This window comes from Choloepus didactylus, chromosome 2 (assembly GCF_015220235.1).
Source record: "Choloepus didactylus isolate mChoDid1 chromosome 2, mChoDid1.pri, whole genome shotgun sequence".
Taxonomy (NCBI): Eukaryota; Metazoa; Chordata; class Mammalia; order Pilosa; family Megalonychidae; genus Choloepus; species Choloepus didactylus.
Window position 1 is genome coordinate 1285636 of NC_051308.1, and position 17775 is coordinate 1303410.

General features: G+C 37.9%; 1 protein-coding gene across 2 annotated transcripts in view; it reads left to right on the forward strand.

The window, feature by feature from the left end:
• The first annotated feature begins 746 nt into the window (after positions 1–746).
• The window catches only part of TAB2 (TGF-beta activated kinase 1 (MAP3K7) binding protein 2), a 101374-nt gene continuing 84345 nt past the window's right edge, over positions 747–17775 (forward strand). The window contains exon 1 of one of the 2 annotated variants that reach the window (XM_037819217.1): positions 747–864. The gene's annotated coding sequence lies outside the window, so the exon portion shown is untranslated. The remainder of the gene's footprint in view (positions 865–17775) is intronic. The other variant, XM_037819222.1, reaches the window with a different exon arrangement.

Here is a 17775-nt window from a genome sequence, read left to right on the forward strand (position 1 = left end):
CATCCCCAGCGCACGCTCCCGAGTCCCAAGCCCCAGGCCCGTGCACTCCATCAGGATCCCTCTAGCTCGCGACCTCACCTCGATGCTCTCCGAGCCCCCACCTCCATCCCCTCGCCCATCCCCAAGCGCCCTTGCTAGATCCCCGTACCCCTAAACCCTCGGGTCAGAGGCCCCTGCCCTGACGCTCCAGGCCAGCGGCCCCGGGACCCCGCAACTTGGCCGAGGCCCCCCGCCCGCTTCTGGCTGGGGCGAGTCCTCGCGATGCACGCCTAAGACCAGAGCTTGAGGTCTCTCCTTTCAGCCCAAACCCCTACCAGCCACCGAAGAGAAAAGCCTGTCCCCTTGCAATCTGCGCGGACCGCACAGGGCCTTAGGACCCCCGCCCTTCTTGGGTCCTCTGAGCGTCCACCCCATCCTCCCGTCCTCTGCGGCCGCGCCCCGCCCCACGCAGTCTCGGCCCTGCCCCGCGCAGTCTCGGGCAGCGAGGTCTCGCGGTGTTTGCTGCGGCGCCGCCATATTGCGGCCGTATTTTGGTCGGGACGGGGCTGGCGGCGCGGCGGCGAGCGCGAGCGAGCGCCGGGGGGTGGGGGGAGGGCAGGCGAGTGCCGGGGGGTGGGGGCCGAGGGTCGGGGCGCAGCAGCGCGGTCCAGCAGTCCACTTGGAGCTGCTGCATCGCAGCGCGGCGGCCGGGCCGACCCTCCAGCCTCGGGCGGCGGCGGGGGCTGAGTGGGCAGCGCGGGCGGGCGGCGAGGACCCCCCGGCCGGGGGCGGCGGCGGCGGCGGCGGCGCTGGCGGCGGCCCTGGAGGCGGAGACGGCGGTCCTGGTGGGAGCGGCGGCCGAGGAGGGGGCGCCGGCGGCCGAGGGTAAGCAGGTCCGAGCCCCTGTGGGGAAGGGGCTCCGCGGACGCGCGAGGCCCCTGCGGGTGTCTGCGCCTCCTTCGCCCTCAAGGCTGATGGGGCCCCCGGGTTCTCAGACCGGTTGGGGGTAGGGAGCTCTGGCCCGGCCTGGGCCCCGGGGAGTGAGCGGAGGGGGAGGGGAGGACTCGGTGGGGGGCTCGCGGGGCGGGGGCCGGCGAGGGGAGGGCTCCGCACCGAGGTCCCCGCCCGCCCCTAAGGCGTATGCGAGATGGGGGTGAGGGGTTGGTCTGTTTGGGGAGCCGTGGTCTGGATGAAGATGACTTTGGGGCGGTGTACTGGAGGAGACCGAGGGGTTTAAGTGGGCCCGAGGGAGAACGTTTCCCTTTCCAGTCTTAGTTTTCTGTAGCCTTCTTTGAAGTGGGGAGCAAGCCCCTTAGATTTCGCAGGACTACTCTAGTCTTCTGTCTTTAGTCTTCTGTCTGATCGACCTCAAACCCGAAGAATGTGGTTGAGGCAGGGAGGCTGAAAAGGGTCTCTTGGTGGTGCTGAACAGGTGACAGGTGTACTTTCCTGTTGCTGATGTGGGATTATTTAGGCAGCGTTGTATACCACAGTGTCAGAGACCGTGTGTGTGTTTGTGTTTATGTGTTTGGCCATGTTTCATTCCATATATAGTATATTTGAGATGTTAGGTTTCCATTCTTCAAATCGGCTTAATTGTTGTGGAGAAATTCTTCAAATGTTTCTGAAAAGAGGGGTTTCCAGGAGAGTGGAGGGGACTTGCATCTTCACAGGGGTTTTTCAGTAGTTCACCAAATTCAGATTCTAAATGTGAGGGCTGTTTTCATTGGAAAGTTCTTGAAAACTAAGGTCGTATTCAGAGCAACAACAGTAAGGCAGTATAATTTTGCATCCATTTTGTCTGTTATACTTAAGTTAGTAAAGTGTCAAGTTTTAGTGTCAGGTTGATTCACATTTTATAAAAGGAATTAATTTCTGTTTTAGCTCACTCAAAAGAATATGTTGCTCATTATGCAATTTTAGATTTGGCCAGAGATTTGGTGGGCATGGAATAGAATTTTTTGCTTTCAATTTTTATACTACTATTGCTTACCTCACTCTTGGTAGAGTAGCACGCCTTTTAAAAATTTTTTTAAAATTCTTTAGTGAAATTGTGGTTGATTTTAAACCTTGGCCATTTGAAACTTTTAATTTTGAAACCATTCCATTTTCTAATAAAGGATGATTTGCTTTTCATCTTAGCATGGTTTGGGCTGAGCACTTTATTTAGAAACGTTGGGAAGAACTGTCAGGTAAAGGAGCTACAGACTAAATTAGGACTGAGTTGTTTCAAAAGGATCTTGTAGCTTTTAAAAAACTTGTATGGGGCGAATATGTTGAATGACCGTCCTATCGTTGTGTTAACAGGAAATACAACAAAAATTCCAGTGATTCAGAACTTCTGTTCGGGTTTTTCCCCCCTTAAATCTAATCAGTTTCTAATAGAGAGTGCTTAAGTTTTAAATCTTTAAAGAATCAAACTGAAAGTTGAATGTGTTGATTAGTTTACTAAATCCTCTGCTGAATATGCCCCATTATTTCATTTGTCTGTTGGGTGCACAGAGTAACTTTTCCTGCGTTTCGAAGTACTCCTCAGAGGACATGGATGAAATGCAGCCATGGAGAGTATTTTTGAACTACAGTGAACTGCCTCATAGTAGAACCTGTGTTTTTGTAACTTGTTAGGAGGGGGGTAAATAATCTGAGTCTCATCTGGTACAGGTTTCCTGAGAAATAAATTCTAATGTAAATCAGTCCCATTTGATTGAAATATATTCTGTCCTCTCTTAAGTGGAAAGAAGTGTTTTCCTTCAGCTAAGGGTGTTGTAAGACTTTACAGTGGTTACATCTAATGAAATGAGATTTTAAAACTGCATTGTTAAGGAGGAACTAACTACCCAGGTCTGCAGTCATGTCAGTATTGAGTATTGTTTCTTTAGTGTTAACACATTACTTCCTGGGAAATAAAAGTTTAGTCTACTTCTGAAGAGTTGCAGCCCTATAAGGGAAATTTTTTTCACAGAGTTCTGTTTAGAAGGAAATACACATATGTAGCTATGAACATACTACATCTTGAAAAATAGGTATAATGTAGAATATTTTACTGTATGAATTCCATGCCTGAAAAGTTCTGGAGGAATGTCTGAATTTTCTAAAACAGCATTTTTTTAGTAAAACAAGTGAAGACTACAAGTTTATTTTTTTTATGATTATCAAAATATGTTGAAGGGAATTTTGCCTTATTACTGATGTTTGGGGGGAAAAAACTTCTTGGTAATCTTTACAGTATATATCATTCTTGAATTAAACGATAACTCAAAAAAGATTTTAATTCGATTATATTTCTACTGGCCAGGTTCCCATGGCGCAGTAGAGAACAGTAGTAGCATTTTTCCTTTGTTTCACTCATGTCATATTCATTTAATCCATCTAAGATTTGGACTCTAAAATAAAAGGATTATGAAGTGATAACAGGAATTATACAAAGATTGGGCCAAAACACTAAAGGTGGAGAGGATAGGAGATAAGATGCTGGTAGAGGATTAAATCAACAGATTTAGGCAGCTTGGAATACAGAGATGTGGGTAGTAGTGGCTGCTAAGCCCAGGAAAATGATCATGCTGAACTGCACTGAGATTTGCTCTGAATCTTTTGACAGCCTCCAACAACCTATATATGTCGTCTTGTTTAAAACTATCTGTATTATGATGGTAAGGATTTGGAGACACTGACAATGCATGGAATTTAAATTTTGTATGTTTAAGGTTTCTTTGTCTCTGGTTCACACTTCAAAATACAGTATTTTGATGTATTATTTTTATGATTCTGATCCTAAAAAAAATCAAGGGTATTTGGTTACTCATAATAGAAGGCAAAAAAAACTTGAGTAAATATTCTTAGGAGTCTCTCGGTACTGTACTTTTTACATGCTTTTTAGCTAGTTACTAACCTTGACTGTGAGCTTGATAACCAGAGTCAGAGATTAAGAATGGCTGTCTATTTCTTCAGTGTATCCTATCCCTCAAACTACATGATTTTAGTAATTAGTTCTTTATTTACATTCAGCCTTCTAGCAAAGAGGCGCCAGAATAATAGTCACAGTCTCCTGCACTGGAGTTAGGCCTTTCACTTAGAGGCTTCCCTTGGATTTTTTTTTATGGGCTCATTTTACCAAATATGCTTCGTTTCCAATTTCCTAATCCTTAGAAAAGGAATGAGCTATTGTTAAAAGAAGCACAGTGAGAAAAGAAATGTCAACTGATAAGTTACTGCTTCAGGAGATCCAAGTCAGAATTGCCTCAAAGTAAAATCATGAACATTGATGTTAATAAATTATCCCTATGAAAATTGAATCAAGTTCTGTCCGCTAAAAGTGCATTCATTTGAAACTTAGTTTATGTGGATCGCCTTATCTCCTGATCATGCTAGATGAAAGAGGCTTTGCTGAATGTGCCTATTTTTGCCTTACCTTTTTACCTTTTTAATGTAAACCTTTAATAAGAAATTCTGTTCATTGATTTCAGTTCAAATTTGGTATTGAGGGAATGCTATCCTGCACAGTCAAGAAAAGAGAGAATGCCAGCTGTGTTCCAGGCTTTCATTTCACAGATATTTATTGAGCATTTAAGTATGCACTATTTATCAAGTACTCTTCAAGATACTAGAGATACAGCTGTGAATAACACGAAGATTTCTGCCCTCATATAGTTTACATTCTAGTGGGGGAAGGCATGTATAAATGAGTAAAATGTAGTGTGTCTGGGTGGGGGGGAGTACAGTGGAGAAAAATAAAGCAGGAAAAGGGATTGGCAGATGGACATTATATACTTGATCTTTTAAGACTACATAATGGGTGTCCTTGATTTCAAAAAGCGAAAACTGAAATTTTTCTTCGATTAAGAGTATAATTCGTAAAGCTCCATTATGGTTGTACTTCAAAGTTACAGTGTTTCATTTAATAGAGATTTCCTATTGTTAGTACTTTAGAAAGCTGTTTTGTGACTCAATAGAAAAGTTTGGAACCTACTATCCTAGTTTTGAATCCTGACTTTGTCCCTTACTAGCTTTGTGATTGGGGGCCAATTCATTATTCTTCTCTGTAAAATGAGAATAATGTCTACAAGATTGTTTGATGATTGAGTTATACATTTTACGTAAATTGATATATATTAGGGGCTTAGTAAATTGCAGCTTTTGTGTTTGTTTATTGCCTTTCTGGAGTTCTCTGTAAAACAAACAGCTAAAATTAGTGACCATTCCAAAACTTCATAGCACTGTGTGGTACATTGTTTAACATATATTTCATTTGAACAGCTAAAGCAGTCTTGTCAGTTTAAGGTTAATTAAAACACAACTGTAAACTATTCACTAATAACTTCTGGGGAGTTCATACATGTTATCTAGTCAATGTAATATTAAGACAGTCTTACTTTTTCTGGTGAAGGAATGTTGTTACCTGTCTCGTCAGATAGGTGGATAAGCTGGATCTCGATTTTTTTGACAAGCAGGCAACAAATACTGTGTAAGTTTCCAGTTCACATGAATACATGTAAAACAGAACAGTGCTGGCATATAGTTAAGTGTTTGATTAACGGTCAGTTTTCTCATTATTTATTACTTTATTGTGTGATAAGAGTAATTCAGAGAACTTTTATTGTGTGGTAAGTGTGATTCAGAGAACTTTCAAGGATTAAGGAAAACTATTAAAAAAATAAAGGAAGATGCAAATCATGAATAAGTGTTTTGAGGGAAGAGTGGTATAACCATTCATATTGCAATAGTCATTCCTCATTTTTAGACTGGGAGATCCCTCAACTGAGCATCTCAAAGGCAAACCATGCCTTTACTTCTTCACTATATCTTCTCAGTGCCTTGCCTGTAGTTAGGAGCTCAAGAAGTACTACATGTTAAATGTGGAATGGTTTAGTGGTAGCTATTGGGTGTCTCACAAATCCTTGTAGTAAGCATCCTTCTGAGCTTGAAAGATGGCTGCACTGGACTTCAGTCTTTGAAGCTCTAGTTTTAAGCACAGACTAGGATATCATGCAGAGTTTTCTGAGGTGCTATTTAAAAAAAAAAAAAAAGACCAAAAAAATTCTAGAAATTGAAAAGAAGGAAAGAAATCGTTTGCTGCCATATTAGTGATCATTAACCCATGGACACTATTAAGCTGTCAACATCAAAATGAAAAAGTGATAAAGCAATTATTAAAAGCACAGGTGAAAAAAATTCAGTGCATTATTATAAGTAATCATTAAAGGGCAAGTTTATCTTATCCCTTTAAGGCAGTTTCAGTGAAGCTGTATGTAAGTTTGTACTGCCATTATAAATTAAATGGCCCAGTCACTTACTTATATTCCTGTGATGTGGGGAATATCGGTATTTTCATAGAAAAGGGGAAACATCCCCTACCTCCATCCACCTTGACAGTAATCACTTTTCAGATGTTTAAATCTTAGCACGTATCTACTTTTTCCTGTTCTATGGTGAGTTTTCCTCTGCCTAGCAAATAATAGTTCTAGCTTTCCTAAAGTTGTAAGTCTTCTTTCAAGTCCTGTTAGTCATTTACACAGAATGTTTGTTGGATTTGAAAAAAAAAATTCCCCACAAAGATATATAGGAACAAACTTCTTTGCTTTATATTCAAATTTGGTATGACACAGTACTATTTTGGAAATGAGACAAATATATGTTCAGTTGATCTTTTGATACTCTGTGGTTTTTGTTTGCTTGTTTTGAACAATAGTGAAAATCTACCACTGTAAAGGACTATTACTACACAGTGGCAGCTTGAGAGACTTCAGAAAGGAAGTCCAATTTATTCACAAACAGGTACAACATACAAAAGGGCAGTGTAAGAATTTGTGGTATTTTAATTGCCTTGTTAAAGAAAATGGCATTCTTGTTTTCATTTAAGGAGAAAAACAAAAACAGGCCTAGTACCAGTGCTCTGGATTACAAGTCACAGAAGCCAAATAATAAAGCAGAGATTGGAAAGGTTCTGCAAAGAGAAAAGGGAGAGAAGGAGAGAGAATGTGTTTTTTTTTGGGGGGGGGGGGGCTGTAAAGGCAAGAGTAAAGAAATGTGGGACTTAGAGATTTTGGTGGAAATAAAGTGAATGCTGAGTGTTGGAAATAGAATTAATCCATTAAAGGAAGTGTTGTGTGAAAGAGTAATTACTGGTAAGTAAATCCTCCTTATTCCTTGGTTTATTTAATGGTACTTTAATCTGAATAATTAAATAATTACTGCTATTTTAAGGTTTAGTTTTAAGTTTTACTCTGACATTTAGATACATGAAACTTTCTTTTGACCTTTCATATCTTGATGTTAACCTTTTTAGTTTAGCAGAATTGATCTTCCTGTCAGTGTGCCAGCCAACCAGCCAGTCAGGCCAAAGATACTGCTTGTTTCATCAGTACAGCACTAGTGGGCACTCATTGGAATGCTTTTCCATTCCCCATCACTGAGAGAGAAATACTTGCCAATGCAAATGAAAACTTGACATCAGCACCTTGACCTTCTAGGGCATGGTTCTCACACCAGGCAAGTTTTGTTTAGTCACAGAAGCCAACACAAGCAATAACTCTGATATGAACAGGGAAGATAGAGGTAGAAGGGAGTTTACCTGGTTTTAATTCTCAGGAACTGAGGAGAATAGTACTTTTGATTTTGAGTTGGTCTTCTTGTTAACTTGAAGACTTTTAGTTCTCCCCTTCTCTCACATCTTTAATTAAATATCTTAGTTTCACCCTCTTGGAAGTCAGTGTGGTATAATAAGAAAAGGCCTAGGCTTCAAAGTCAGATGAGCCCAAATCCAAAACTAAGCTCTTGTCGGTAATAGCTGTGTGGCTAATCCCTCAAACTCCAAGTCTTGGGCTTTCTTCAGAAGAATTCATGTAGTAATACCTACCTTGTGTGGTACTTTTAACTGCTTATCTGTATCTGTTATATTCTCTAGCTCTCTCCTTACGTTGCCTAGCACAGTACCTACTGGAACCTAGTAGGCATCGATAAATAGCAGTCGAAGTGTAAAATATGTCTTATCATATCCTGTGCTTTTTAAGGCAGCTTTTCTTCCCTATGACTTTTTATATTAGTTTCGTTTTGATCAGCTATTTAGCAAAGTTTAGTAAAAAATTATTTGATCTTTCATGTAGAACAGGCTGAATTGTTCTAGTTACAACATTACTTATGTAGCTTAAATGATTGAAAGTAATTTTACATTTGGAGTTTTGCTGTGTTAGATTTTTCTTTCAAGGTCCCTATTCAACTTCATTTTTCCTCAACAAGTAGTAGAATATAAGGGAAATAGTATTTATACAGTTTAATTCACTGTAACTCTTCAGACCAAGGATGAAATCAATAAAACATCACCCTTATTTAAAACACACACATGCACAAAATGAACATTTCTCTCGTCCATTCCTGTGAAAAAACTTGTATTTTCAATTTGAAATTAGCGCACAACCCATAATTTACTTCTTTTGTAGGGAAGTGTTAGAAAATTAGAATGTCTCAGATTTTGACTTCACCTTAAATATGAAATTAAATATACTACTATATAATTGGTACCAAAAATAATCTGTATAAAATGACCCTATACTTTTTGTTTCAAATTGCTAACTAATATTTCACATTTATTTTGTTAATACTCTTTTCTATATATTTCACATTCAACAGGGAAATAGTGATAACTTTCCCTATACTTATTACTTGATTAACTGCGATTATCTGTTGCTTTGATTTTTTCCTAAAGATACTGTCTTAATCCATTGAGCACAACCAGACTTATGTTGTAGAATAGTTTGCTCTAGAAATAGTATTGTTGGTATAAATGATAATATTCTAACACATTAATTATACCAGTTCTTAATTGTTCACTTAGTAAACTTTAGTTTTCTTCCTGGTACTGTAGTAATACAGATAACTTACTACTGAAATATAAATCCAGTTGCTGTCATTACTGTTGAAATAGTAAAGGGAAAAAAAAAAACTTCCAGCCTTTTATTAAGTATGTTTTAGAACATTTCAGAGTGCCTGTATGATATTTCTAATCCTAGAGGTAAAAAATGATCTTGTAAGTCTTACACACATGCAGTCTGTAAAATAAATCTGGATGCACAAGTAGATGCACAAGTGGTTCTAGCCATTGATAAATGACATGTTATTGCAGAAAGAATTGTAAAGTACCTATTGGTCTCTTCAGTCTTCTTTTTATGGCTAGATAGTTTTGCTGTTGGCAAAATCAACTTGTAGTGTATAGGATTATTTCTATGTGTATATATAAAAGTTTCATTTCTGTTTTGATCAAATACCATTATTCTGTAAACCTAATTAACAGATTTTGAAATCCTTTCAGATGGGTCACTTAATGCCAGTAATTATTAGGTCAGCGAGTTATATTGCTTTTTTGCCTTTTGCAACCGAGTTTGTCTTACATGCAGCAAAACTAATCATAGATTGCATAAAAATTTAAACTGAAGAAACCTCCCTTTAAAAATTAATAATAAATATCTGTGGTATAAAGCCTAATATATAAATATTTATTCCATATTCTTAACATTCTATGAATTATTCTCTCTTTACTGTTCCTTTATTTTATACTAGCATTTCCTGATCATAGGTTTTTATTGGTGCTAGATCATCATTGGAAGGTAATTACGGAAAAGATAGCAACACAGGCAAGAAAACTGTTGCTTTCTAAAAAGATTCAGAATATATTATGTGCTCTGTTTTAATCCATTGAACACAAATTGTGATATAGTTCCTTGCCTAATTTTAGTGCACAATTCAGTGGCATTAAGTACGTTTACAATGTTGTGCAACCATCACCACCATCCATTACCTAAAGTGAAACTCTGTACCAGTTAAGCAGTAATTCCTCATTCCCCTCTTCTCCTCACCCCTGGTGACCTCTAATCTACTTTCTGTCTGTCTCTGTGAATTTGCCTGTGTATCATATTTGTATTTCCATTCATCTGTTGATAGCCACATAGGTTGCACCTTTTGGCTGTTGTGAATAATGCTGCTGTGAACATTGGTGTACACGTATCTGTTTGAGTTCCTGTTTTCACTTACCGGGGAGTGGAATTGCTGGGTTGTATGGTAATTCCACGTTTAACTTTTTGAGGAACTGCCAAAATGTTTTCTGCGGCAGCTGCACTGTTTTACATCCCCACCAGCAATTAATGTGGGTTCCAATTTCTCTACTTCCTTGTATACATTTGTTATTTTCTGTTTTTTTGTTTTTTGTTTTTTTAAATAATAGCCATCCTAGTGGGTGTAAAGTACTATCTCGTGGTTTCTAAAATTTTATTTGAATTTTTTTTAGTAGAGAAGTTGTAGGTTTACAGAAAAATCATGCAGAGTTCTGGTATACCACCCTATTATTAACACCTTGCATTAGTGTGGTACATTTGTTCCAATTCCTAAAAGAACATTTTTATAATTGTACTATTAACTATAATCCATCGTTTACAGTAGAAGTCACAGGGTTATACAATCCTGTGTTTTTCCTTTTAATTTTTATTCCAGTAACATATATACAACCTAAAATTTCCTCTTTTAACCACTTTCAAATTTATAATTCTGTGCTGCTAATTACATTCACAATGTTGGGCTACCATCACCAACTATTAATAAAACTTGACAATCGGCCCAAATAGAAATTCTGTGCAATTTAAGCATTAACTCCCCATTCCCTACCCCCCATACCTCATCCTGTGGTAACCTGTAATCTGGATTTTGACTTTGAGTTTGCTTATTCTAATTATTTCACATCAGTGAGGTCATACAGTATTCATCCTTTGGTGTCTGGCTTATTTCAGTCAACATGATGTCTTCAAGGTTTATCCGTGTTGTTGCATGTACCAGAGCTTTCTTTTTACGGCTGAATAATGATTTCGTTGTATGTATAGACCACATTTTATTTATCCATTTATCTGCTGATGGATGCTTGGGTTGCTTCCATCTGTTGCCATTGTGAATAATGCTGTTGTGAACATTGGTGTGCAAATATGTGTTTAAGTCACTGCTTTCATAACTTTTGGGTATATACCTAGAAGTGGGATTGTCAGGCCAAATGGTAATTCTGTGCTTTACTTTTTGAGAAACTGCCAAACGGTCTTCCACAGCAGTTGCGCCATTTTACATTCCCATGGAATATATACAAGGTTTTCTATTTCTCCACATCTTCTCCAACACTTGTTATTTTCCGTTTTTTTAATAGTAGCTATTTCAGTAGGTGTGAAACGGTATCTTATTGTGGTTTTGATTTCAATTTCCCTAATGACTAATGATGTTGAGCATCTTTTCATGTGCTAATTGACCATTTGTGTATCTTCTTTGGAGAAATGTCTATTTAAGTCCTTTGCCCATTTGTTAATTGAGTTATCTTTGGGTTGTCAAACTGTAGGAGCTCTTTACATAGGCTGAATATTAAACCCTTCTCTGATATATGGTTTTCAAATGTTTTCTCCCATTCTGTAGGTTGTCTTTTCACTGTTGATAAAGTCCTTCAGTTCACATAAGTTTTTAATTATAATGAAATCTTGTCTTTTTTGTGTGTGTGCTTGTGCTTTTGGTGTCACATCTAAGTATCTAGTGTCAAATCCAAGGTCCTGAAGATTTTTCTGTATGTATTCTTTTAAGAGTTTTATAGTTTCAGCTCTTTTATTTAAGTTGATGATCCATTTTGAGTTACTTTTTACATTTGATGTAAGGTAGGCTTCATTCTTTTGCCCATAGAAATCCAGTCCTCCCAGTACCATTTGTTGGAGAGACTGTTCTTTTCCCCTTTGAGTGGTTTGGCACCTTTGTCAAAATCAGTTGGCCATGGATCTGTAGGTTTATTTCTGGACTCTTTATTCCATTGATCTACATGTCTGTCTTTATGCCAGTACCACACTGTTTTGATTACTGTAGCTTTGTAGTAAGTTTTGAAATTGGGAAGTATGAGTCCTCCAACCTTGTTCTTCTTTTACAGGGTTGTTTTGGTGATGGTGTTATGTTTTAAATTTTAGTTTCCAGTTCATTGCCAGTGTTTAGTAATATGGTTTATCCTGTGGGTTGACTGTCTATCCTGTGACCTTGCTAAATTCACTTACCAGTTTTGGGAAGTTATCTGCAGGTTTTTTGGAGATACCATTTACAAGTTGAGGAAGTTTCCTTTCTATTCCTAGTTTGCTAAGAGTTTTTTTTTGTTTGTTTTGCTTTGTTTTGTTTTGTTTTGTTTTATCAGAAGTCAGTATTGAATATTGTCAAAGGCTTTTTCTGCGTCATTTGATAGGAACATGTGGCTTTTCTTTAGACTGTTATCTAATAATAACCGATGGTAACATTCCTTTTAAAGGCTCATTCTGGCTCCTCTGTGTGGAATAAACTATGGGAGTGATGCCGAGGCGGAAACACAGAGACCATACCAGCAGTTATTGTGGTAATCCAGAGGAGAGTTGATGGTGACTTGGGCCAGGGTGGTCACAGAGAAGGGTGAGAAGAGGTCAGAATTTGGATATGTTTCAAACCTTGTGTTGGCAAAAATTGCTGATGAATTGAATCTGAGGCATGAAAGAGAAGTGAAGGAAGATTTTTGGCCCAAGCAATTGTACATATGGAGTTGCTGTTGAGTGAGTTGGGAAATAGTAGTTAAGTGGCAAGTTAGGACTGGACTGGGTAATGAAGAGTTTGCTTCTGGGTGTGTTAACTTTGAAATACCTAGTAAGACATAAAACTGGAGCGATCAAATAGGCAATTCAATATGTGAAATGGAATTCAGGCTAGAAATATATATTTGGGAGTATTCATTTGAGTTTGTTTATAGGCAGTTGTAGCGGTATTTGTTAAACTGTTCCTGTAACCTCTTTCTCTTTACTGTACTTAATATAGGTTTATTAGCAACAAGCCAGGTTTTTCTAGCATGTGAAGAGCTTTATGAAAACTTGGCTAGGTAGTATTTATTAACAGATTGTTGTGTATCTGGCATTAAGTACACAAGAAATTACATGATTGGGAGGCGATTTAGGGGATATATTTTTACTATAATACATATTTAATTATGTTTACTTGATAGGGAGATGACTGTAATAGTGATATAGACATAGGTGTCTTACTAATTTTCAGAGTTTTGTCCTAACTCTTTATAAAATGGAATAACTTTATAAGTATTGTGAAAGGGATTGATACTATTAAGTGCCTGAATGGCTTTCTATGCCAACATTCTCTTCTAGTTAAAATAGCCAGCCAGAGAGGCAGATCAAAAAGAAAAATTAAAAACTGGAATGCAAAGTATCTAGCAAGGAGAGACTTAGATTTCTGACTTAGAGGCAGAAATAAATTTACAAAGGGAGAGGGTGAGCCTCGGTTATAGAGAATTGTTTAAAAGAGATCTTTTAAGTTCCGTTCAGATATATATATTTCATATTAAGGTATTCTGCAATATATTTTTGAAGCACCACTCTTTTACTGTTGGAACTAATTAGCTCTAATAAATTTATTTGATTAATATTTATTTTTATATTAATATTTATTGATAAATCATGTATTTCTAGAACTATGTTGTATTCATCCCTATTGCAGGATTTGCCACATAAATGATCCATTTACCTTTTAGTTTCTCCCACTAAATGTAAGTTTTTTTCCTGCGTTAGTACAATGCCTTGGCTTTTGAGCTCTCAGTATTTGTGAATAAATGAATGAATGAACAAACGCCCACTATGCTAAAGGTCTGCTAAAGCTAGTGGATTTGCTTGCCTTTGGAACTAAGTGACTTTTTGAGATTTTAGAGTCTAACGGTTATGGTCAAATGTCTTTTCTGAGTTGTACGCTAATGCACCATTACCTATCCAAAGTCAGTGACACACACGTTGTGCTTTTTGTTTTCTTTTTCTCCTAGTGGTAATGGGTTTACTCAAATTCATCTAAACTTTGGCCCAGACTTTTAGCATCCAATGTCACATGCATTGCAGATGATAGGCTGGGTTTAGAATTTAGTCCATAGTAGCATGTCTCATAGGAAATTTCCTGTCCACATTTTAAAAGAAAGGAATGTTCATCTACCTTCTGCCTAGTCCTTCTCCCCATTTCCAGGCAGATGGTGGAGGTATAGGCCAAGTTTTTCTTCAGTAATAATTATACTTAAAAAAACATTTTCATATACCTTTTTTTCTTTGAGCTTTACAAGACGAAAATACCCCCAGCCTTTACTATTCTAATACAAATTTAAATGCAAGGGGAATATTTTTTAAAGCCTTAGTACTAACATATTTCCAGATCCATTGTGTGTGTGTACACCTGTTTATACAGACATATATACATCTCTTCATTTGTTCATTTCAGTTCATGACAAATTAATAAAACTTATAGGAAAAATACTTCTCTCTGGTATTGTTGAAATCAGCATAGTAAGAATATGAATTGCTTAGTGCTCTGTTCTAGGCATCGTGAGGAATAAGGGAGGAGTGCTATGTAAGATAATTCCTGTTCTAGTGGAAGAGAGAACAGTATATCATGAACTGAGTCTGATACAGTGGTACCTACCTTGCATGGTTATTGGGAGCATTAAAGGAGCGAGCGTATCCTTGGTAAATCACTTGACCAGTGGCCCAGCTCGTAATAAATGCCTAATGAATGTTAGCTGTTGTGGTGGCTTGGAGTTATGTACCTCAGGAAAACATGTTCTTAATCTGATTCCACTCCTGTGGATGCGAACCCACTGTAAATGGGACCTTTTGGATGAGGTTACTTCAGTTAAAGTGTGGCTTAATCTGGGTTGGGTTTTACTTTGGATTACTGGAAGTCAGGAGAAAAAGCCACAGGGAGCAGCCAGAAGCTGGAAGTCAGTGGAACCTAGAAGAGAAAGGAGAAGATGCCACCAAATATGCATTGCCATGTGACAGAAAAGCCAAGGACCTAGGATTGCTGGCTGCCAGCCCTGGAGTGCCACTGTCTTTGGGGAGAAGGCTTCGCCTTGCTAATGCCTGGATTTTGGAGTTCTCCTAACCTCAAAACCGTGAGCCAATAAATTCCCGTTGTTTAAGCCAGTCCATTGTATGGTGTTTGTTTTAGCAGCTGGGGAACTAAAACAGCCATTAATAGGAAATTTATTATGATTAAACTATTACTGAAATAATCTTTTAATTGTACAGTAAAGTTAAAACTTTTTTTTTTTCCCATTTATTTCTTGAGGCCATTCTTTCCTGCATTTTATCTAGCTTTTCTGACTTCTTTGTTGTGAGTGCATGGTCCTCGCGTCTCCTTTCTGCCTGGCCGCTTTTCTATTATTCCCTAGGTCGGTGACTGTCACCACCTTCTGCTGAAACTTGTTACAGTATCACTGAAAAAGTCTGTTATATCTTCTGGGGAGGAAAATGTCCTGATCCAGCTCATGTTTTAGAAAGCTAGTGAGTTTGTTACCACTGTGAAATATAGCATAGAAAGACTGAGGGTGGAATAAGCCATCATGTGTTACTGTTACTGTGATTATCCAGGTAACAGATGAACAGATGCCTGAACATTGTGGGTAGAAATACAGGAAGGATGAATGCAAAAGATTTTTGTGGAGGTGATCAGTGGAAATTTGCCATATATTGTAAGTGGGGAAGAACTGAAGACCTGAGGTTTCTAGCTTCAGAATCAAACTATTAAGAATTAATATAGAAAATACATTATTGGGTGGGAAGCATTGAGTTTAGTTTCAGACATGCAGACGTTAGGTTGCTAGTGTGGCAGTGTCAGTCTATTAATTTACTGTGTTCTGGTTTCTCCTCCCCCCCCCCCCCACTTCTCTCTCAATTCTAGTTGCTGTTAGTTTAAGAAGTTCTCTTTAGGAAAAGTCATTTCTTTTTCATCGTCATCAACAGTAGAGATTGAAATATGGGGAACAAGTCTTTATTCCTTCCCGCACTGCCATTATTCTCCTCTTTTGGTCCCTTCTCCCCAATGAAACATGTTACTTAGAATAATATTTACCATCATTGTCCACTTCACCTCACCTCCAGAATATTGGTTTTTATATTTTTACATGAAATAAAGGAGGCAACTTGGCATAGCTTTTTGAAAAAAAAAAACACAGAACTTTAGGAATTATTTGTGATTAAAATATTAATCAAAGAGTGGAGTTAACACCTTACTCATCTAGTATCATTGGGTAATAAATATTCTACATAAGATAATTTCCTAAATAATTGAAGCTTACCCCTTTAATAAAGCTCCAAGTCTATTTCTTTATAATGTTTATATGATTTGCTACCTTCTAAAATAAGGAACCCATGCAAACTTAACCCTTTCTGGCAGATGGAAACAGTTTTACCTTACGAATGGGAGTCAGAGGCCCCAGGTTCTAGTCCAAGGTCTGACACTGTTGCTGTGTGAGGCATTTTTTGTGTTTTTACTACTGAATCCTGGGAACCTAGAACAGTGCTAATAGGTGTAAGCAAATATTTTTATGAAGAATCATTGTTTTTATGCTTGCTTTAGCATTCCTTTCCTGATTTATCACATGGAATTCATTGCTGCCTAGTAAATACGCTTCTGGGTTTTTAATATAATAGGAATACCTGGGGTCTGACTGAGTTAACTGTAAGCTTAATGTCTGTTTTAGCTGCTTAGTGGCATTTTTGGCCTTCTCTTGAAATACTTTTTGTTAATGAAAGTTGCCATATAAATGATCTTCTGATACATGACTTATTGATTTACTGAAAACAGTTTATTGAGCTGCCTGTTGTATATAGGAGTGTTATATATGCAAGCATGTAGCCTCTGTCCCCTAGGATCTTATATCTCAGGTGAAGAGACACACAGTGGAACTATAAGTGAACAATTAAAAATTGAATCGTAGAGCATTGATGACACCCCTCACCTTCCCCCAGGTACATTAGGAGTTCTAGGAACAGGCAGTTCTTTGTGGGCTGAAGCAGTAGAAAAAGGCTTCAAGAAGGAGGTGAAACTTGAATTGATTTTCAAGAGGTAATTAATTTTGATAAACTTCAAGGTGGAGAAATGACATTCTCTGCAAGGGCAGTAACTTAGTAAGGAAAGAACTCAGGGTTGAACATGTTCATACATGCCTGACTGGATTTCTATGGGTGTAGGAAGTAGTGGGAAATAAAAATAGATATTTAGCAGAGCATTTTAACCTATGGTCCATGATCCCGAAAGGATCTGAGGATAGAATTCAGAGGGGTCCCTGCATTTGGACAAGAAAAAAATTACGTCTTTATTTCACTAACTTCTAGCTGGAATTCAGCATTTCCTTCTAATTGTTATGACTTTAAGCAGTAAGCCACAGTAGTATTAGCGGTACCTCTGGCTTCTTACTAATTGATAAATCACAGATATTTTCATATTACATTACAGTGGTGGATATATCCAAAAATAATTTATGCATATTACTACTTTAAAATTATGGTTGTTATTAGACCCCTGCTAGATTTTATTGTGTTAGGTATTAATAAAGAAGCATGTATTTTAATTTATCACAAAAAAAGGATTTTTTTTTAATTGGTAACTTTATTTCATATAATTGATTTTCTTTGTAATCATGTATTTTACACATTTAAAACCGTTCTGAGAGGGCATCCGTAGTTTTTCCAACTGTTAAAGGAGTCCATGATACCAAAAAAAAAAAAAGGATGGTGGGCTCAGAACCTTTATCCCATTGGAACCTAATTGGAAATGGCCTTAAACCATTACTCACAAAAACCAAAAGATACAAACAACTCAAGTATCTATCAACAGGTAAATGTGTAGTGGTTCATACACTCAAGGGACTATTATTCAACCATGCTGATACATGCTACAACATGGATAAACCATAAAGACATCATGTTGAGTGAAATAAGCCAGTCACAAAGGAACAAA